Source organism: Taudactylus pleione, unplaced genomic scaffold, assembly GCF_031769625.1.
Source record: "Taudactylus pleione unplaced genomic scaffold, aTauple2 ptg000327l, whole genome shotgun sequence".
Classification (NCBI taxonomy): Eukaryota; Metazoa; Chordata; class Amphibia; order Anura; family Myobatrachidae; genus Taudactylus; species Taudactylus pleione.
Window position 1 is genome coordinate 5,716,154 of NW_028284728.1, and position 21,998 is coordinate 5,738,151.

Sequence of the window (21,998 nt, forward strand, 5' to 3'; positions counted from 1 at the left end):
GATATCCAAAAGTGGAGCAATTCTAAGTTGGAACCATACTGACAGTGCAGAGATATGCACTAACAGCAAGGCCAGGCAGAGTCCGAGGTCCAATCCAGCTTCAAGGAAGGCCGGGACTCTGGAGATCCTAAACACCTGGGGGTTGTAATTCCTGGGATGAAACCACTGGAAATATGTATGCCACACACTGTGGTAGATCCTAGCAGAAGTTGGGTTATGTGCTCTAAGCATCGTGTTGATGACAGAGCTAGAAATTCTTTAGGACCTTAGGAGGGATGTCTCATGAGCCATGCCATCAAAGATTGATGAACCAAGTCCCGGTAAAGGCAAGGACCCTGAGACAACAGGTCCAGACATTGAGGCAGCAGGAATGGAGTGTCGATGGAGGGACTCCAAAGATCTGAGTACCAATGACGTCTGGACCAAGCTGGAGCCACCAGCAGGACAGTGCCTCCGTCTTGTTTGAACTTCCGAAGAACTTGGAGAAGAAAGGAGACTGGAAGAAACAGGTACACGAACTGGAAGGTCCACTTCACTGACATAGCGTCCACCAAGGCTGTCTCGGGATCTCTTGTTCTGGACCAGTACAATGGTAATTTGTGATTGTGTCGGGAGGCCATGAGGTCCTCCTCTGGAAGGCCCCATTTGTCCACTAGGAGTTGAAACACCTCTTGGTGAAAAGACCATTCCCCTGGATGCATGTCGTGATGGCTTTGGAAGTCCGCTTCCCAATTGAGAACTCTCAGAATGAACACTGCCAAAATGGCCGGGAGGTGACACACTGCCCATGTCAGAATGCATGACACTTCTGTCATTGCTGCCTGACTTTGAGTGCCTCCTTGATGGTAGATGTAAGCCACTGTGGTGGTGGTGCGGGCTGTCCCTGTACTTCGACTGCTGTCTAATGACCCTGGAAAGAGTGCGGACTGGTCACTGCGCCCCAGCCCCGGGAGACTGGCGTCCATTGTTAATAGTACCCAGTCCGGGATCCAAAAGGGGCAACCCTTGGCTAGATGAGATGTCAGGAGCCACCAAGACAGAGAAAGACCCACCTCTGGAGAGAGCACCATTGTCTGAGCTTTGATCCAGTGGGACAATCCATTCCATCTGGAGAGGATCAGCCCCTGCAGAGGCCTGGAATGAAATTGAGCATATTCCACCATGTCGAAGGTGGACACCATGGATCCCAGAACCTGCATCGCCGAGTGTATTGACACCCGGCGACTGTGGAGGCATTTGTGTACTCATATGGAGATCTTGTCTGAAGTCAGAAAGATTCTCTGCTGTTGAGAATCCAGTAGGGTCACCCTCTGCGAAGGATTCAGGGAGGACTCTTTTCAATTGATTAACCACCCGTGCACCTGTAGAAAGGCAATTGTCAGTTGTAGGTGGTGGCGAAGCACTTCTGGAGAAACCACCAACAGGAGCAGGTCATCCAGGTATGGTTGTAGCCGGATCCCCTGATTCCGCATATGTGCCGCCATGATAGCCAAGACTTTGGGAAACACTCTTGGAGCTGTAGACAGGCAAAAGGGTAGTGCCTGGAATTGGAAATGTTGCTGTAGTATAGCAAACTGGAGATAACCCTGGTGAGAGGGCATTATAGGGACATGTAGGTATGTGTCCTGAATACACAGTGACACCATATAAGCCCCAGGTTCCATAGCCAGTATGATGGAGCGTAGGGTTTCCATCCTGAACCAGGGCACCCTGAGGAATTGTTCAGGGATTTGAAGTTGAGGATAGGCCGATGAGACCCATTCGGCTTCTGCACCAGAAAGAGAGTAGACTAATAACCAGTACCTCGCTGGGACAGTGGGACTGGCACAATTACCCCTGCTTGCAGCAAAGACTGTATTACTTTCTGGATCTGTAAGGCCTTATTCTTGTCTGAAGAAGGGCCTGTGGAGAAAAACTGGTGAGGAATTGGAGGGTGTACCCGTGAGAGACTACTCCTCTTACCCAAGCGTCTTTGGTGGTTTGTCACCAGCACTGGGTGAACTGAAGAAGTTGGCCTCCCACTCTGGGATCCCCCAGAGGGAGGCCCGCCCCATCAGGCTGAGAGTTTATCCTCTGGTGTGGAAGCATGGCGTCTTGTGCTCCAGGCCTGTTTCTCAGGCTTGGCAGTCTTCTTTGCAGCTGACTGTCTAGGAAAGGACTGCCCTATGGACTTTCCTTAAGGACAAAAGGACCGAAAGGAAGAAGTTCGAGCCTTTGAAGGGGCAGATGCTGAAGGCAGAAATGCAGATTTCGATGCTGCCAATGTGTCAACAATTTTGTCCAGGGCTGGACCAAACAAGATCTCCCCATTGTATGGTAAGGCTTCAAGGCCTTTCTTAGAATCAGCATCCGCCCTCCGCGGCCGTGACCATGGAAGTCAGTAGACTGGCATCCAGAGCAGCCTCACCAGTAAATGCAGCCACATCCCTAATGTGGCCAACCAATGACGCCTGATTCTCAGGAGCTTCCATGGGGAAGGAGTCCTCAAGCGCATCGGGCCAGTTCTCTATAGCTTTAGCTATCCATGAGATAGCCATGGACGGGTGGGCAATAGCTCCTGAAAGGGAATATATTGATTTCAGGCAAGTTTCCACTTTCCTATTGTAACAGCCAGGGTTTCTGGACATGGTACTCGCCGGTTATTACTTGTGAGGTCATTGTGGCAGGGGGTCTCTGGCAGCGGTGCTGTTGTTTGGTGAGGGGCATTGGCTGCGCATCGTTCTGTGCGGGTACATTGCCACTAGGCCTGGTGAGGTCTGGCGGTGTCCTTGCTGACCAGCTCAGCTCTGAATTGGGCCTCCCCACTCTGGGAGTGTTCAGACTCGCTGCTGGATAATTATACAGACTTTGTATCTTCATTCAGGAGGATTTTCGATGAACCTGGACGCACAGTGTCAGCAACATCCAGCATCATCACCCTGAGACAAGGAACCCGTCCTGTCAGCCAATATGCCGTACAGTTTCAAATCTTGGCATCAGAGCTAAAGTGCACTGAGGAGGCCCTCACCTCAGCTTTTTGGCATGGTCTGTCCGACCGATTAAAAAATTATCTGATTACCCGTGAGCTTCCTACCAATTTAAAGGATATGATCTCACTCTGCAACAAAATTGACCTACAGTATGAGAATTGACCTACAGAGAACGTCAGGCTGAAAAGCACAGAACTGACCGGCAAAGGTCATTTACGTCTCCCTTGCCTACCTGTCCACCCCATCCTCCTATAGATGAGGAGCCCATGCAGGGGAACCAAACCAAAGCCATCTCTCCAAAGAGGAACGTCAGAGAAGAATGCTAGAAAACCTCTGTCTGTACTGCGGAGATTCGGGTCACCTGGTGGCCTCCTGCTCCCGCAACTCGGGAAACACCTGTTCCTAACTGACCTTGGGGACATCAAGTTAGGAGTTATTCGCCCGTCCCCAAACACTAAAGATTTCAAGATTTCCTTAGCTTTGGATCTCAAGCCCAACCCTGTCTTCGTCTCTGCTCTATTAGACTCTGGAGCAGCCGGAAACTTCATAACTTCCAGCCTAGTTGATAAACTACAGATTCCTTGCTCATCTCTCAAGCAAGCAATTTCCCTGACTTCTGTAGATGGACGTCCTCTAGCTAAAGGAACTGGTCACCAAGGAAACTCAACCAGTATTAGTTCGTGTTGGGGCACTCCACTCCAAGTCTTTAAAATTCTTAGTGATACCAGGGGCTTCTCAAGAAATCATCTTGGGACTACCCTGGTTACGCCAACATAATCCCAGGATAGACTGGTGCTCAATGCAGATTCTTTCATGGGGAACTGACTGTCAGAAATACGACCTGTAAGAAAGACAACTCCGTTACCATCTCCAGCTATACTCAAGGAGTACCAGATGTTCTCTGATGTTTTTTATGAGCAACAGGCGAACGTCTTACCTCCCCACAGAGAATGGGACTGTCCTATCGAGCTGCTGCCTGACAAGATGCCAACCCGTGGTCGCACCTATCCTCTATCTGTGCCTGAGACTCCAGCCTTGGCAGAGTACATCTAGGACAACCTAGCAAAGGGGTTTATTCGACCTTCCACCTCTCCCGTTGGAGCCGGCTTCTTTTTCATTGGAAAGAGATACGGAGGCCTAAGACCTTGTATAGATTACTGGGGCCTCAATGATATAACGATTAAGAATCGGTATCCTCTTCCCCTGATCACAGAATTGTTTGACAGAGTTAAAGGGTCCATCATATTCTCAAAACTGGATCTGAGAGGGGCTTATAATCTCATCCGTATTCGTGCTGGTGATGAATGGAAGACCACCTTTAATACTAGAGACGGACACTTTGAAAACCTTGTGATGCCCTTTGGGTTATGCAAAGCCCCTGCTGTGTTTCAGGGCTTTGTTAATGAGAATTTCCGGGACCTGTTGTACGTCTCAGTTGTAGTTTACCTGGACAATATATTGATTTTCTCGTCTTCTGTAACAAAACATCATGAACATGTGAAGGAAGTATTGTCCCGTCTAAGAAAGAACCACCTTTACTGCAAACTGGAAAAATGTGTCTTTGGGGTTCCCAGTGTGCCATTCCTTGGTTACGTCATCTCTGGCTCCAGTCTAGAAATGGACCCCAAGAAGGTGCAGGCGATTTTGGATTGGTCCCGTCCTCAAACGTTGAAAGCCATCCAGAGATTGCTTGGGTTCACCAACTACTATAGGCATTTTATTAAAGGATTTTCATCATTGTTGGCTCCCATTACCACCTTGACCCGAAAAGACGCTAACCCTTCCCTATGGCCACCTGAGGAAGAGACTGCCTTCCAACTTTTAAAACAGGCATTTATTTCAGCCCCAGTCTTACGACAACCAGATCTGGATAGGCCGTTTCTAGTGGAAGTGGATGCGTCTTCAGAGGCCGTGGGTGCAGTTCTTTCCCAGCATTATTACGATAATCGAGTTCACCTCTGTGGGTTCTTCTCCAAGAAGTTTCTCCTGCTGAGAGAAATTATACCATTGGTGAACAAGAACTTTTAGCAGTAAAGTTAGCCTTAAAAGAATGGAGGTACTTGCTGGAAGGGGCCAAGTTTCCCTTCACTGTCTTCACGGACCATAGAAATCTGCTCTTCCTCAAGAATCTTCAGTGCGTGAGTCCTCGTTTGGCCCGATGGGCGATATATTTTGCTCGGTTCCAGTTCACCCTGACTTTCCGGTCTGGAGCCCTTAATCAAAAGGCAGATGCCCTGTCCAGATCTTTCCGCTGTGTTGACAAATCAGAGAATCAACAAAATACCCCTGGTTTGGAGTCAAGAGTCTTCGCCACATTACAGCTACAGCCTCCTACAGGGAAGTCCTTTGTGGCCCCGGAGTTAAGGAAGCAGCTCCTCACCTGGGCTGATTCCTCTTGCTTTGCAGGTCACTCAAATACCCGGAAGACCTTGGAATTTTTAAAGAGAAGTTATGGTGGCCATCCATGAAAGCAGATGTGTCGGAATTTATTTCTTCATGTTCTTTGTGTGCCCAGCATAAATCTTCACATCAGGCACCGGCTGGTGAGTTATTGCCACTACATATTCCATCACGTCCATGGACGCATCTCTCCATGGACTTCGTCACGGATCTGCCGAATTCTCAAGGGTTCACTACCATCTGGGTCATAGTAGACCGATTCTCTAAAATGGTCCATTACATACCACTAAAGAAATTGCCTTCTGCCCCTGACCTGGCTCACTTGTTCGTTCAACATATTTTCCGTCTCCATGGTCTTCCAGCTGAGATAGTCTCTGACCATGGTGTTCAGTTCACAGCAAAATTTTGGAGAGCCTTATGTTCCGTATTGCAAGTAAAGCTAAATTTTTCTACAGCTTATCAACCACAAAGCAACGGTTCCACTGAGAGGGTTAATCAAGACCTTGAGACCTTCCTGAGGATTTTTATCACATCTTCCCAGGACAATTGGTCTGCATTGCTGCCATGGGCTGAATTTGCTCATAACACCTCCTACCACTCTTCCACGAATCAAACACCATTCCAAGTGGTCTACGGCCTTCATCCTCGGGTCCCTGAATTTCAAAGCCTGCCCATCTTTGATGTTGCAGCTGTAGAAGACACTGTATGGAAATTTGCTTCAATCTGGGCTCAAGTTCGTACTGACCTGGAGAAGGCATCATACCGTTATAAATTTCAAGTGGATAAGAAGCGTAGAAAAATACCACGTATGCAAGTTGGAGACCAGGTCTGGTTGTCCACCCGGAACCTACGACTTTGAGTGCCATCCATGAAATTTGCTCCATGCTTCATCGGGCCCTTCTTCATCATAGAAGTAATTAACCCCGTGGTATATCGCCTTCAACTACCACCTTATCTGAAAACTCCCAATTCCTTCCATGTCTCCCTGTTGAAACCCCTGGTGTTAACCCCTGCCTGCTTCTTCCCATGTCCAGACTGAAAGGGCATAGAGTTTGAGGTCTCCCAGGTCTTGGATTCCCATCTCCGCAGAGGACATTTGCAGTACCTACTGGACTTGAGGGGCTATGGCCCAGAAGAACGTTGTTGGACCGATGCCCGAGATGTCCATGCTCCTGCACTCATCAAGAGGTTCCATGCTGTCCATCCGGAGAAGCCTGGTGAGTGTCCTGAGGCCACCCATAAGGGGGGGGTACTGTTACGGCCAGGGTTTCTCAACATGGTACTCACCGGGTATTACCTGTGAGGTCGTTGTGGCGGGGGGTCTCTGGCAGCAGTGCTGGTGTTTGGCGAGGGGCATTGGCTGTGCATGGTTCTGTGCGGGCACATTGTCACTAGGCCTGGTGAGGTCTGGCGGTGTTTCCGTTCCGTTGGCATGGGTGCCGCCATTTTGCCTGTGGCCATGTGATTCCAGCTGTCCAATCCTGGTAGGTCATGTGCTCATTCCAACCAGTCACAACATGGCCCTGAGTATTTAGGAAGGTCCAGAGCCTTTCTTCCTTTGCCAGTGCAACGTGTTTCTCAGCTGCGGCTGAGAGAGAGTACCTGTGCCTTATCTGCCTGCTTGTTATACGCTTCTAGCCTGAACCTTGCCTGCTCCAACCTGCTGGAATTACCCTCCATATACCTTCTTACCTGCCTGAGTACCTGAACTTGCTGTTTCCCTGCACCTTGCTTAATTTCACTCCCAGCTGGACTTCACTACCTCTGCCTGCATCAGTTACAGCTCACCAAACCTGCATTCAGTTACAGCTCATCAAACCTGCATTCAGTTACAGCTCATCATACCTGCATCCTGTTTTCAGCTCACCATACTTATTTACTGGACTGTTCCTGCCTGTCACTATCTGGACATTTCCCCATTAACCCCCACTACAGTTATCAAGTGCACTTTAGTGCTATACCTGGACTTTTTCATTTGCCATTCCCATGTCTTCTAAGTCACTTATGGGGAAAACCATCTGGGACCACCAGGTGGCCGGCAATGGGGGCCAGGACCTGAGAAAAGGCAGCCCAAGGGGGTTCCTGTACCATTGTTGGGGAGTTTGAGGTGCAGGAAGGATTATAACACCTCACACAAACATTTCCAAACCAAATCCTCCTCACTTAAACTTGCAGCACATTACCTGCAAGATAGCAGAATGGGTGCAGTATTGTGCTTGTTACCCTTGTCAGACATGTCTCACACACAATATGGTACTGTGCATCACTAGTACAGAGGTATATGCTGACAGTTAGGAAAAAAGACATAGACTGGCAGCGCTAGCATAAGTCACATACAATGCAGAATTCACACTGCAAAATGGCACTACAATCAACTACACAGACTCAGTGTCTGGTAGGCTATAGTGCTACATACACTAACCCAAGGGAGAGGTATGTAGGGGGACCGGACCCCACACTGTCCTGAGAGAGCTGCGACTGCACCACTGAAGAAAATGGCCGCCAGAGACCTCAAAGGGAGCGTGGTCGGAGGAGGAGACCAGCTCAGAGAGGCCAGACCTCAGTAGAAAGGAGTCCTGAGCGGAGGGGAGAAGCCGCTAAAATGGTAAAGCTGTCTCCCTTGGCTGGTTGTTAACCCCGGGGACGCTGGTTCCCACACCAATAGTGCCTTGTGGTCTAGTGGATCGCGGTGGCTAGAGCCTGTGTCCACACTCAGCGACCTCCGGTCTGTCCCCAGAGACTGGAGGTATTGACTGCCTTAATGCGCCTTACCTGTCCCCTGATGTCCGGGTGCAGTCTGGGTCCTCTCTGGAGGCCATGGCTAGCGCTGGCCCTCTGAACGCCCGCCGAGATCCCCAGATCAGTACTGGCATCGCGGCACCAGAAGGGTCACGGAGCGCCAGTGCAGACATCCCAAGGACAGTCTGCTGTTGCGCGCTCTAGTACTAAAGTAATAAAAAGTCAATCATAAAAAGCCTAACCAGCATTCCTGCGAAATGGTGACCCGACTCCGGCTGGGCACCAACAAAACTGAGGTGCCTCTTGCTCGGGAACGGGGTAAAGGGGAAGTGGACCAGTGCATCCTGGGAGCTGAAAGCTTTAACTGTGTGGTGCATGGATTGGTTCCCATCACCTCAACCCCAAGGTAATAATATTATAAGAGATGCAAGAAGAAGATACAAGCTGTCTCGCAGACAGGAAAATGTGTTGCGCAAAAGAAACCCCCTCTCTACAGAACAATGGGAATAGGGTGACAAAGTGTAACTGTAGTGGCAAGGGCAAAAGCAACAACTGTATAAGAAACATCGACCAAACCTGACGTGTACAAAACAATGCAATTTGTACTAATAACATATAGATGTCCTGAAAATGACATTGATAATAATTCAAAATAGTTAAGCAAAACAGAAAAATGAGAGAGAACATAATTTGGGGGAAATGTAAAGCATGTAGGACAACACCCATAGGGCCTGTCCCATCCACCACAGCCCAAACACACAAACCTGCATAACTGGATGCACTAAGGGCAGGAAGAGCGGGCTCCCGGGGCATTCAAAATTGTTTTTCTTCTACCTCAACTCAGGTGACTGAAACCAGAAAAAATGTTTCTGGTAATTTCCACAGCCATTTACTAAATCAGACTTTCATTTCTGCTCCTGTTCTATACTTAAAACTGAGAGATGTGTGAATTCAGCAAACTTACAATGTCTGGTGATTTTTAGAATTGGAGGTTTGGTAAAATGGTAATTTATAGGTCAGTGTAACTTGAATAGATTTGGTAAGTAGTAACCAGGCGATCACTGAGTAAAACCACTATGGGCCGAATCTGAGCCGTATACACTGCACATTTCTGTTGCTGGCCCTGACAAGAGAACCACACTTTCCCAGTTGCAAGGAGGGGGAAACGTGGAGGCAACATTTTTATTACAGAATACAGTGACACATTTAGGAACAGGAGCTGCCACCACATTAAGTGATTTAATTGCACCCGACAAGCTCTTCAGCATAGACGCGTTTGTTGATACTCGAAAATTGTGACAAAGAAAGATGAGGTTGGTTGGCAGAAACAAAATAAATATGTGCCTTTTATAATAGGTCAGCGGAGGGGGTGCACTCTCCCACAGATCATAAAGAGAAGTGTAAATTAAAATGAGAGTTATGGTAAGAACTTACCTTTGTTAACTCTCTTTCTTTGAAGTCCATAGGGTCCACAGGGAGACCTCGAGGTGTAGGTGATGGGAACCAAGCCGGGCACCATACAGTTAAAGCTTTCAGGATGCACTGGTCCACTTCCCCTATACCCTGCCCCCGAGCCAGAGGCACCTCAGTTGGCAAAAAGCCAAAGGTCGGAGTTGGAAAAGAGAGAATGAAGACTATTACACACAAGAACCACACTCTCACAGAGAAGGAGACAGGAAACCGTCGACCAGTCAAATAGCCCATATAAAGCCAGATGCGTCAAAGCTTTCAGCCAGGTGCTGAAAGCTTAACTGCGTAGTGCCTGGATTAGTTCCCATCACCTACACCAAATAGTTAACAAAGGTAAGTTCTTACCATAACTCTCATTCTTTTCTTCAGGGTCCATAGGCTCCACATGGAGACCTTGGGGATGTCCCAAAGCAGTCCTTTTCAGGTGGGGATGCTCCTGCACTGAGATGAGAATCCGGCACCCAAAGGAAGCATCCTGAGAGGTGAAGGTATCAAAGGCATAGAACCTTAGAAAAGTCTGAACAGAAGACCACGTGGCCATCTTACAAAGCTGAACAGCCGAGGTGCCACGAGGGACGCACAGACTGAGTAGAATGAGCATTAACAGAAGCCAGAACAGGCAGACCAGCCTGCGTGTAAGTCTCTGAGATAGTCATACGAAGCCATATAGCTAATGTTTGCTTATTGGCTGGCCAACCCTTCTTGTGAAATCCTTAGAGCACAAATAAGGAGTCTGATTTCCAAAGGGAACTAGTACGTTCCACATAAACCCTGAGGGCGTGGACCACATTCAAGGAGGCCTCACCTGCTGAGAGGTCTGGTGATTGAAAGGCCGGTACTATAATTTCCTCATTAATGTGGAAACTAGAAGCAACTTTAGAAAGGAACTCATGGCGAGTGCGAAGCACAGCCCTGTCATGGTGAAATATCAGGAAGGGGGAGCGACAGGAGAGCGCCCTCAATTCTAATACTCTCCTGGCAGATGCAATCGCCAGAAGAAAGAGAGTCTTAGCTGTTAACCACTTAAGGGCCTGACTCAGAGCCGGACGCTCTGACAAGAGCGCTCGCTCTGAATCTGGCCCGTCCTACCTAAAATTGGAGCGGCCTCCTGGAGGGCCCGAAGAACTACTGCCAAATCCCAGGGAACCACTGGGGGGACAAAGGTAGGTGAAATTCGGAGGACACCCTGGAGGAAGGTGTGGATATCCGGAAGTGGAGCAATTCTACGTTGGAACAATACAGTCGAAGCCGGATAATTGACTGAGACAGAATCTGTTAAAATTAAAATCTGCATGACGCCATTTTAGTGAATCCCACAATATCAGTACATACGGCGATGCTATTATTTAGCATCGTGTGATTCCCACTCAATAGAACAATGTTGAAAGTCCTCATTATATAAATACATACATTTACTAAAACATATATGAACAACCCTGCAAAACACGTACCACGGTGTACTTCACAAACACGTAGACGCACAACGCTAACTAGCGTCTTTTCTTAATATGCTTACACTTACACACTGCACACTTACATAGAAAGGTTCCCTAGCATTAAGGTTAATATTCAAGGTTTTATTCATTATTAAGTATGTAATAAAGCGACTGTATTTAAGATCTCAGGTTTAGTACATGATAAACAAACCATGTTTGATGCTATTCTAAACCACTGTTTATTTGCAGACTTCCGGTTCCATCGGTGAGGAAATCGCAACATTCGTCTGCAAATTATGGTTCATAGAGAGTTAGGCATTGAAATGTACTCTGTAATGTAGCCAGTTTAGACTTGTTCTTCGGCAGGAAAACGGACACAAAGAACTGTTGGAGGTTGAACTATTACAATACAAACTGACCTATGAACTGAATCGTAACAGAAGAACCAGGAAGAAGAACCAATGGGATTATGCCAACTTATTCTACTGTATTGCCTATCTCTGCAAAGGTTTATATGCAAGCACCCTGGATCTGGTAGTTAGTCATCTTTTCTTTGCTGTTGACGGAGGTTTCATAGTTGATGCAGGGAATCTGGATTCAGAGCGCATGCATATGTATTCGACTGTACCTTGTGATTGTATAATTTGTTTGCGCTAATTGTATTTAGATCACAGCGTGTAACTATCTGTTTTTTGGTGAATAATATCTTTTTGTGCTTTGGAAACACAATCCAAGTCTGGAAAGCAATTATTTCTTGTGCGACCTATAATGCTAAATAGCGACATTTAGGGTGTATAGATACTTAGGAATTTATAGTTGGGGGCTCGTAGAGTGAGTTCATGCTGCCAATTTACACGGTAACACACGGTTATTGATCTCTCAGCAAAGGGTGGAGGCGCCATATGCAGGAAAGAATGCATTGTGCCTTCGAATACCTGCTACCACTTTGTTGCTGAGAGACCGCTACCCGTTATTGTGTGAGTTCAGGGTGCGCTGATTAGAATTAGGGACAAGGAAGGAAATAGTTTGTTTTCCTTCATTGATAAAGGTTCGTGTTAAAAAAGGGAAGTCGCACAATAGCGTACGCATATTTCCTGTATTGCTGCCACGTGTTCAATGGTCATTGTATGGATTGCTTGTTAAACCTCGGTAACGTACTGCTATATTTAGGGAAAAAGGTTTTATTTTCTGTACAGAAAAAGTGTGTGTAATTGAAACGTGTGAGTGTAAAGCAGAGGCGACTGTCTGGTAAAGCCTAAGTATAAAGCAGAGGCTACTGTTTTTTAAGCCTAGGTGGAGGTTACTGTCTGTTAAACCTCAACTGGAAATTTGGTAGGTGCCCGATGGGGCCGTACAAACTACTGGACCAGCGTACAAAGCAGGTTCATTGTGGTATTATTGAGAAACAAGGGTTTTTCTCGGTCCGAACACCCATTAATCGAAAAGTCTGTTGATCAGTTAGGTTCTTTGGGCAATGCGATCGGACCGCATGATTATTTAAATTGTAATTGTGAAGTGGGTATCGTGGGAGTGAAACTGCTGGCAAGGTTAGGGGTTATTGGAACGTCTAGATGCTACCAGTGGGAGTAAACTCGAAGTAGGAAGCCAGTGGTAAAGCTTGAGTCGATTTACCACGGGTAAAGTAATTCGCTAAGCGGTTATTTTACTCCTTGTGAAGCACATGGTCCCAAAGGGCGGGAAATCGGTGCAATACGGGAAGCAGTACGTGAACGTTCGCTCTGTAAAAAAAAAATCGTTCACCAATCGAAATTCTTTAGAATTTGTTAAACGTTTTCCCAGAAGGGTGTGAAACAATCTCTAGTAATGGTCGATGATGTGCTGCAGATGGAAGGGTCATTAGGATCGGCCAGGTATGTTATGTTTAAAAAGTATGGTGCATACGCTACAGCGTATTGCGACATATGGGTCAAAATGACCAAGAAATGTAGAACACCTTTTCCTAAGATTGGTAGCTTTGATTCGGAGGTTCTGAACAATCTCAGAGACAGTATATGTTTAGTGAAGTCTCTGAAGAAAAGAGTAAAGTTTAATGATTGCTTGAAGTCGTGGCAGCATGAGAGCGATATGTGGCTTAGCGGTGTGCACGCAACGCAAACTATTGTCTTGTGCACGACGCAAGGGAGCGCGTACACAAATAGCGTTGCGTGTGTGCCTCAAAGTAGCATGCACGCACAGCAAGGTAGCGTTGCGGAAGGTAATATCAGTAGTTCACGTGCACCACCACTGCCCTATGCGGATGGGGGTGAAGGTACAGTCGATGTAAAAACTCATAAAAATGTAACAAGTAATTTGTCCCCTCTTCTAAGTAACTATAATGAACATGTTGATGATGTAGATGATGAACCTGTTGTGATGTCCGCTCTCTCCCATGTTGCACAAATGTTAAATGTACCACCACAGCAAGCACAGGTAGCTGCCCTGCTAGTACCAGAAATGGAGGTAGCCCCACCCATACAGGAAGTATTAACCCCCACTTTAACAGTAGCGGAGATTACTAGTACCATACGTAGTAGCAGTAGACTGAACCCTCAACTAGGTAATCAGGCCAAAGGTAGCATTATTGCAGGCATCCATCCCATCCGGACAATAACTGTTCCCAATGGGAATCCGGACGAGCATGGTGTATTAGCCACAAGGGATGTAGCAATGCATTGTCCATGGACATGAGCAAAACTACTTTCCATATTGACAGATTTCCCTGACCATAGGAAAGAACTAGCAAAGTGTCAGAGTTTTATAAAGGATTTAGGTAATGCTCATGAGCCAACCAATAAACATTGGTGAGTGGTATTACAGGCATGTCTTCCACACAATACCGACGTGAAAAAGTTTATCACAGCCTGTGTGTTGGATGGAGATAGTTCCATAACTGATGAAGGTAGTCAGAACAATATAACCCACATTGTTACCCAATTGGCTGTATTTTTCCCATTAATTGTTAATTGGAGTAAAATCTTCACAATTAAGCAGAAAGAGAGCGAGTCTGCAGCAGATTATTTTACCAGAGCGCTGCAGACTATTACCCAATACACAGGCATAGAGGATATAAAAGACAACACCCATCACAGGGAAATGACAATCACAGTGCTTATGGATGGTTTTAAAGACCCACTAAAGTTCAGACCTCACTTCCTGGGTGGAGGGGAGTTACAGTAGACACACTCAGGGAATCTGCAATTGAACATGATAAAAACATCTTTAGGAAGAGAGAAATGCAGAGCAAGAAACTAATGGCTGTTAGTATTCAAGCTCTGGAAGGAATACAAATACCACCACAGCATTCTTACCACACTCAGCCACAATACACTCTTCCCATACAACCTCCAAACCCTTATTCCTATACACAACCACAATCTTTCCTCATTCCCCAACCCACACAACAACAGCCCTTCACAACACGTCAACCACAAAGGTGCTATAGGTGTAACCAGGAGGGCCATATAAGTAAGTTCTGTAAGGCTAAGAAATGGGAAACACCAAACCAGGGAACATCGACATACCCACAGAAGGGGCACCCACTGCAGTCAGGACAATTCCAGCCATCACCTGCTCACGTCACAGCAGTGAATGCTTTGCTGGAAGAAGATAGTCAGCTCTAGGGGTCAGGTCACACTTGTAGTCTACAGCCAGTCAGGTTAACTGGGGGTACTAGGGAAGAACCTGTAATGACAGTTGATGTAGCTGGTACTTAACATTCTTTTCTTGTAGACACAGGGGTGACCAGATCAGTGATAAAATCTCCATCTAATTTACAGGTGACCAGCAAAACAGTACCAGCAATGGGTGTAACGGGTAAAGTGCAACATTATCCTTTAACCAGAGGTTACTATCAGTCCATTGCATGCCAGGCACGCCTTTCTCCTGGCAGCAGTAGCCCCTACTAACCTACTGGGAAGGGATTTGTTATGTAAAATGGGATGCATCATTTATTGTACCCCTGATGGTATATTTCTAGATATCCCAGAGAAAGTTGCGCATGAGGTGAGGGATATGCTTGACAACCCCCAAAGGTTAATGTTTCACTCTACTGTTTCAGATAAAAATCCATCTCAAGTAGAACAAATGTTATCTCAGATACCGGGGTCCCTCTGGACCAAAGATGGACAGAACACTGGATTAATGGCAAATATAGCTCCCGTAATAGTAAATCTAAAAAGTGGTAGGCAAGCTCCAAAAATTCCCCAGGTACAAATAGGGTTTATCCCATAATTGAGCGGTTATTCCAACAGGAGAATTTTAATCCGTACAGTGAGTGTAGCCAACAGTCCCATCTTTCCTGTGAAAAAGAATGGTGGGAGGGGTTATAGGCTGGTACAAGACCTTAGAGGGGTTAATAAGGTAGTAGAGAGCCAATTTCCCATAGTGCCGAATCCAGCTGTCATTCTCATGCAGATCCCACCAAATGCAACCCATTTTACTATAATTGACCTCTGCTCTGCTTTCTTCTCTGTCCCTCTCCATCCTGACTGTCAGTACCTATTCACCTTTACATACAGGGGGGTACAATACACATGGACACGATTGCCCCATGGCTTCATAGACAGCCCCAGTATCTTCTCCCAGGCCTTACACGACTGTTTACAATCTTTTCAACCTGCCAATGTTCTAATACAATATGTGGATGATTTATTGTTGTGTTCTGATTCATTTATGTCATGTTTAAATGATACTAAACGTTTATTGCTTCATCTCTCGCAAACAGGACACAAGGTTGCTAAGGACAAACTACAGCCATGCCAGTCCAGGGTTAAATACTTGGGACATTGACTAACCCAGGGGTTACGACATCTGACCACTGACAGAATCCAAGCCATACAGACCATGACACTGCCGCAGAACCAACAGCAAAACCGTACCTTCTTGGGAATGTGTGGATACTGCAGAATGTGGATCCCAGGTTTTTCTATTTTGACCTTGCCATTACGGGACTTAGGCCCTCATTCAGAGGCGGTCATTAGATGCAAGTGGTCACACTGAATCAGGGCGGCCGCTTGCATCCTGACCGTCCGGTCAGCGCTACACACGCGGTGCAGTCTGTGTCACAGTGACACAGACTGCCCGCAGCCTGCATGACGCTGCGGCCCGGGAGGCACATGGTACCCTGCCCCCCGGCCCAGCCCACCACTGCAAAAGACATAATTGTACATTCTGATATCAGCCCGAGAGTGAATTCTAACATGAGCTGGCTTAGCTTACAGAAGGGTGCATACAATGGTGGAAATTGTGTCAGTTGCAGATATATGCAAGTGGGAAAGACTTTCACACATCCTAGAGAAGGAGTGTCTTATCAACTACGACACAGGATGACATGTGAAACTAAGTTTGTCACATCTGTTATTCAATGCCTGTGCAAAAAGTTGTATGTTGGCAAAACTATACGTATGGTGAAGGAACAAATAGTGATGCACCGCTCATGAATAAAGAAGGCTGCAACGTTAATAGAGGCGAGAACTCCGCCGGTTGCAAGACATTTTGCACAATCTGGCCGTACCATTAAGGATTTCAATTTCATGCCCCTGGACTATGTACCCCCACTACGTCGTGGTGGTGACAGAAGCAAAATATTACTCAAACAGGAGTGCCGATGGATCTATCAACTTACATGTATGGCACCAGTGGGACTAAACAAAGAGATGTCTTTTTCGTCTTATTTGTAATATATGGAGTATTTATTGTACATATATGATAATGGTCGGTGATGCTATGTTTGCACATTGATACTTTATTTATTATCTATTATGTATTCTGTATTGTATTGCACATGTTTTCTTTTTTTCCTTTTTTTTTGATAACTCCATATTAATGTATTTATGGATAACTATGACATAGGGTTGTCCTTATATCTGAAAGATTTCGTTGGGGACAGGATAACCCTGTGTGATGATTGTAGTGTACAACGTTATTTATGACAGCCTATTTATTATATTTAGCTAGCTGTCCATTGTTGTCGCACTCGTTTCCTGTTTGGATGGTCACCATGGTTATGGTGGGCGTCTCTCCGGCCATCCGGCTTGTTGTGCGGCTCCTGTGTCACGTGATCATGGGTGACGTATGATTGGGTTTCCGATCTGCGTCACTGACAGGCGACGGTGTTCATCGCGGCTGCACGCTGGTTTGGATGGCTGGCTTGATGCGATTTCCATTGATTGACCACACAGGTGAGTATTGTTCTTTTACTAATAGGGATATGTACTTATATGCTGCACTTTGCACTTTGTTTCTGCTATCCCCTGACGACAGTTGGGACCGAAACAGCTGTTGGGATCAGGCACTGGGAGATGGATCCCTGTTATGCTGACACTCATGACTTTTGTAATGTACAGTATGATATGCTGAAGATGCTACATATGCTGCTTATATCAGTGGCGCTATGACTTCTATTATTGGATTAAATTTGTCAGTGTTATACAGTAACCTGAGTGCTGGCCTCATCTCTGTTTGAGCCCCTGGTGGATCTCTTTACAAGTGGACGGTTTGCAATATTGACTTATTTGGCCTAGCACCTGATATACACTTGGTGATGTGCGTTTTTTTCTATATAATATATATATATATGAGCGCAACACTGGTCCTGACTGATGCTTGGATAAGCTGCAGGAGCCCACTGCCTAAGTATGTGACACCCTGGTCCTGTCTGATGTTTGGGTGAGCTACAGGAGCCTGTGCCTAAATATGGCACAGTGCAGCACACAACAGTATTTGACAGACCTCACAAATATTATTTTTTATATATGTGAGGTAAAAGAACCACCCTAACTACACCTGTATTAGAGCAGAATTAGAGGAAAGGTATAGGTATACACCGACAGTTAGGAAAAAAGACATAGACAGGCAGCGCTAGCATAAGTCACATACAATGCAGAATTCCCATTGCAAATAGCAAATTGGCACTACCGTCAACTACACAGACTCAGTACTGAGAGAGCTGCAACTGCACCACTGAAGAAAATGGCCACCGGAGACCTCAGAGGGGGCGTGGTGGGAGGAGGAGAGTAGCTCAGAGAGGCCAGACCTCAGTGGAAAGGTGCCCTGAGCTGAGGGGAGAAGCCGCTAAAATTGGGAAGCTGTCTCCCCTGGCTGGTTGTTAACCCCCGGGATGCTGGTTCCCACACTGATAATGCCTCTAGTGGATCACGGTGGCTAAAGCCTATATCCACACCCAGCTGGTCTGGTCTGGTCTGGTCTGTCCCCTGAGACCGGAGGTATTGACTGCCTTAACGCGTGGGTCACCACGCGATGACCCGCCTTACCTGTCCCCTGATGTCCGGGTGCAATCTGGGCTCTATCCGGGGGCCCTGGCTAGCGCTGACCCCCGGAACGCCCGCAAAGATCCCCAGATCAGTACTGGCATCGTGGGTAATGGAGCGGCAGTGCAGACATCCCACGGACAGTCTGTTGCTGGGCGCTCTAGTACTAAAATAAAATAAAGTCAATCATAAAAAGAAATAAGCTTAAGCAGCCCTCCTGCCAAATGGTGACCCGACCCAGCCGTAGGGGTTTAGAGGAAGTGGACCAGTGCATCCTGGGAGCTGAAAGCTTTAACTGTGTGGTGCACGGATTGGGTCCCATCACCTAAACCCTGTGGAGCCTATGGATCCTGAAGATGAAAAAAATATTATAAGAGATGCAAGAAAAAGATACAAGCTGCCTCGCAGACAGGAAAAAGTGTTGCGCAAAAGCGCAGAGTAAGAAACCCCCTCTCTACAGAACAATGGGAATAGGGTGACAAAGGGTATCTGTGGTGGCAAGGGCAAAAGCAACAACTGTATAAGAAACATCGACCAGACCTGACATGTACAAAACAATGCAGGTTGTACTAATAACATATAGATGTCCTGAAAATTACATCGATAATAATTCAAAATAGTTAAACGAAACAGAAAGACGAGAGAAAACATAATTTGGGGGCAATGTAAAGCATGTAGGACAACACCCATAGGGCCTGACCCATCCACCACAGCCCAAACACACAAACCTGCATAACTGGATGCACTAAGGGCAGGCAGAGCGGGCTCCCGGGGCATTCAAAATTGTTTTCCTTCTAACTCAGCTCAGGTGACTGAAACCAGTGAAAACCTTTCTGGTAATTTCCACAGTGATTTACTAACTCAGACTTTCATATGTGCCCCTGTTCTATACTTAAAACTGAGAGATGTGTGAATTCAGCAAACTTACAATGTCTGGTGATTTTTATATTTGGAGGTTTGGTAAAATGGTGATTTATAGGTCAGTGTGACTTGAATGGATTTGGTAAGTAGTAATCAGGAGATCACTGAATAAAACCACTATGGGCCGAATCTGAGCCTCATACACTGCTGTGATGTACTGACTGGTGCACCACTAGCACGGGGTTGAGGTGTGTTTAGAAATGCTTAGGTGGCCGAGTTCTTCATAGCTTATATAGGACACACCGTGACAGAGAGGCAAGTTTGCTAATGTTCCCTTTTGTTTTTGCAGACACAGTGACCAGACCGAAAGGAAGGTAGAACACAATTTTAGTTTAACCAATCAAAGATTAACACTTGACACAGGAAATGTTTACCAATCACAGATTTAAAAGAAATAAATTACACTTTTCAATGTCAAGGTATTTATTTATTACCTCCCCATCCTCTACCGGTGACCCCAGCTGGCAAGCAAGTGTAAACTACAAAAACCACAGTATCTGCAGATTTTACTTTAACTCCAAGCAAAAGAAAGAACAGTACTTGAAACCTGCAGGTCGAGTTTGTGTCAGTAATGCACTAGCAGGCTATAGCTTTGATATACAGTCCGTGCCAATGCTTCAACTTTTGCTAAAAAAAACTTGGGAAAACACATGCAGGCCAAGCTTGAACTTGTAGTTTTCCAGCTGAAAACAGTTTATGCAGATAGCAGTAATTCACCGGCAACTTTGCAATAATTTAACACACTCTTTGAGCCTTGAGAAAATAGGGACTACATTAAGGCTACGCCCATAGCAGTAGTTCACCGGCAACTTGCAATAATGTAACACAGTCCTTGAGCCTTGAGAAAAATAAGGACAACACTGAGGCTATGCTGATAGCAGTAGTTCACCGGCAGCAATAATGTAACACAGTCTCTAAGCCTTGAGAAAAATAAGGACAACACTGAGGCTATGCTGATAGCAGTAGTTCACAGGCAGCTTGCAATAATGTAACACAGTCTCTGAGCCTTGAGAAAAATAAGAAAAACATGGAGCCTATGCTGATAGCAGTAGTTCACCAGCAGCAATAATGAAACACAGTCTCTGAGCCTTGAGAAAAATAAGGACAACACTGAGGCTATGCTGATAGCAGTAGTTCACCGGCAGCAATAATGTAACACAGTTTTCGGGCCTTGAGAAAAATAAGGACAACACTGAGGCTATGCTGATTGCAGTAGTTCACCAGCAGCAATAATGTAACACAGTTTCCCTAAACGCCTATGCCACAAATTACTACCACCAGAATTGCCAGCCTGGGTTACACAGGGCTAAATAAAACAAGTAATGTACATTACACCACAGAAATTGACAAGGTAAAAGATTCATAGTAAACATGCACCTTTTGCTAATGAGATGACAGCACAAGTAATATACATGACATCAGCATGAATGGACTTTGAAATAGATACCGGGTCAAACAGTGTGTAAGAGACAATTTGTATGAACACCAGTACCAGTAAATATTCAAACATTTAATGCAAGCAAAATATTAATCCGCATTGACAATAATAACACAGCGAGCAGTGAACAGCTTTACAGAGTGCTATAACAGATAAAGGGCCACGGAGGACCACTATCAACCACTTTAGCTAACACACGAGTCAAACAGTAAACAGAGCCAAATACATATCACATGGCATTACATTTAGTTTAAAGCTAGACATAAAATCCTTTATACATCACTCACAGTGGCATTGGACATGAGCCAACACCCATAAGTCACATCCCCTCCTGGACATGAGCCAGAAATTCACAGGAAAGAAAATGATCAACAATACAACTCTTGGGAAAAAGAGGGGGTGACCTATCTTTTACTTCCCCCCTATTTCATCACTACACACACACTTTACCTAATTTAAAACACTATGACCCCTTTCTACACCCAGTTGTGTGGGAGACTAACCCCCGGTCCCAGCTTTTACACAAAACCTAGTTTCCCAGCCTAATCATGGTTAGCCACAAGGTAAAGGATCATGCAATAGACCCAGGGGACCCAGATAGGATAGGTGTACAGAGGGGCAGGGCCTTAATGGAGGGGAGATAGGAGCTGTGGAGGGACAGAGTATAGGGAGGTTCTGGTATGATCTCACCCCTGGCAGTGGCTATTCAGGCTCCTCCGATGTCCAGGGCAACTCTGGGATGCACAGCACTGCACCGGAGTTCCCAGCTGCAGACCTCCAGCAGGTATTTTACAAGGACTAACAGGTGCAAATCCCTTTCCACAGGGGCTCTGTCCGGCATACAAACACAGCAGCAGGAGGGGTCCTGAAGCACTCTTCCTCTGGGGCTGTCTTTTCTTCTGCCTGTGCGGGTGCCAGCAGTGTTTTTGTCTCTGGCGGGATCTTTTCCTCAGCTGGGGCTTCATCTGCGATGATGGAGCAATGAGACCTCCTTCCCAGGCAGCTCCTCTTCTCTCCCAGCATGAGCAGACTTACACATGTGGTGCCTCCTGATAACAGGCACTTAGTAAGACAGTCCTTTATTCAAAGGGGCTTCTTCCAAAGCATGGTGCTCTATGCAAATCCCCAGGCAAGCTTCCTCCAGGGACTCACATCAAGCATCAGAGCGCCTCTCCTTCCTGATTAAATAGGTAGCCTTCCGGGTTAACGTGAAGTCTGGTAATTGTAATCCAGGGCAAACATAAAAGTTATAACATCATTATGTTTACAGCTCCAAGGGCAGTCCAGAGCAACTCATTACAGATAGCATACCAGGTGCAGTATTTGTAATCCAGGGTAAATGAGAGGGGTTTCTGTA

The 21,998-nt window shown here is 46.2% G+C and overlaps 1 protein-coding gene across 1 annotated transcript in view; it reads right to left on the reverse strand.

Annotated features, from left to right (window-relative positions):
* LOC148509421 (MORC family CW-type zinc finger protein 3-like) overlaps positions 1 to 21,472 on the reverse strand; it is a 266,886-nt gene extending 245,414 nt beyond the window's left edge. The window contains exon 1 of the mRNA XM_088443164.1: positions 21,332 to 21,472. The gene's annotated coding sequence lies outside the window, so the exon portion shown is untranslated. The remainder of the gene's footprint in view (positions 1 to 21,331) is intronic.
* Positions 21,473 to 21,998: the final 526 nt, after the last annotated feature.